Raw genomic sequence first — 810 nt, 5'->3', positions numbered from 1 at the left:
TCCCATCTCTTCATTATAATTTTTTTCTTCTTCATTATAATTTGATGATTACATTCTTAAACTGGTAAACATTCTTAAACTATAGGGTATTGTAATGGAAGCTTTGGAGTTTTTTACTAGAGAACCCCAAGTTAAAATATGGGGTCTGTCACTTACTACTAGCATAAGCCTGGGAAAATTACATGCCCACTCTGAACCTTACGCATTTCTAAAATGGGAATAATAATCCCTATATTTTTAGGAATGGTGATTAAATGACACTGTAATACTGTGCTCGACATTTTAGAGATGCTCAATCATATCTGGGCTCTATGGGCATCTTTAGAGTAGTGACCTTGTATCTGACCTTGTATTAAAAAAATAAGTGAATGAATGGATAAGTAAATGAATACATCTGCGGAATCAGTGTGCAAAATCTTTGTAAATTCAAAAACACCATTTGAGGCCTTTCCTTGGTGGTCCAGTGGCTAAGACTCTGTGCTACTAATACAGGGGGCCTAGGTTCAATCCCTGGCCAGGGAACTAGATCCCATGTGCCAAAACTAAGACCTGGCACAGTCAAATTAAAACAAGCAAACAAAAAAAGACCACTTGATATGCTAATGGCCCCACGTGAGAAAAATATTAGCAGCTAAATAAAGCAATTTGGTCCAAAACAATCACAAAATATACAAACAATTATGACTTTTTCAAAGCCACAAAGGCATTTGCTAAATAACACCTGTTTCTGCAAACACCAGCACAGAACTCCCCAGGGAAACAAGAAATGCACACTTTGGGTACTATACTTTACGCTGTCCTCTTTGTTGC

General features: G+C 37.0%; 1 non-coding gene across 1 annotated transcript; it reads left to right on the top strand.

The window, feature by feature from the left end:
- The first annotated feature begins 449 nt into the window (after positions 1–449).
- Positions 450–522, top strand: TRNAS-ACU (transfer RNA serine (anticodon ACU)). Its single transcript has one exon. It is a non-coding gene; the product is annotated as a tRNA-Ser (tRNA).
- Positions 523–810: the final 288 nt, after the last annotated feature.

Source organism: Dama dama, chromosome 11 (genome assembly GCF_033118175.1).
Source record: "Dama dama isolate Ldn47 chromosome 11, ASM3311817v1, whole genome shotgun sequence".
In the NCBI taxonomy this organism is placed as follows: Eukaryota; Metazoa; Chordata; class Mammalia; order Artiodactyla; family Cervidae; genus Dama; species Dama dama.
This window is presented reverse-complemented; position numbering and strand designations above follow the sequence as displayed.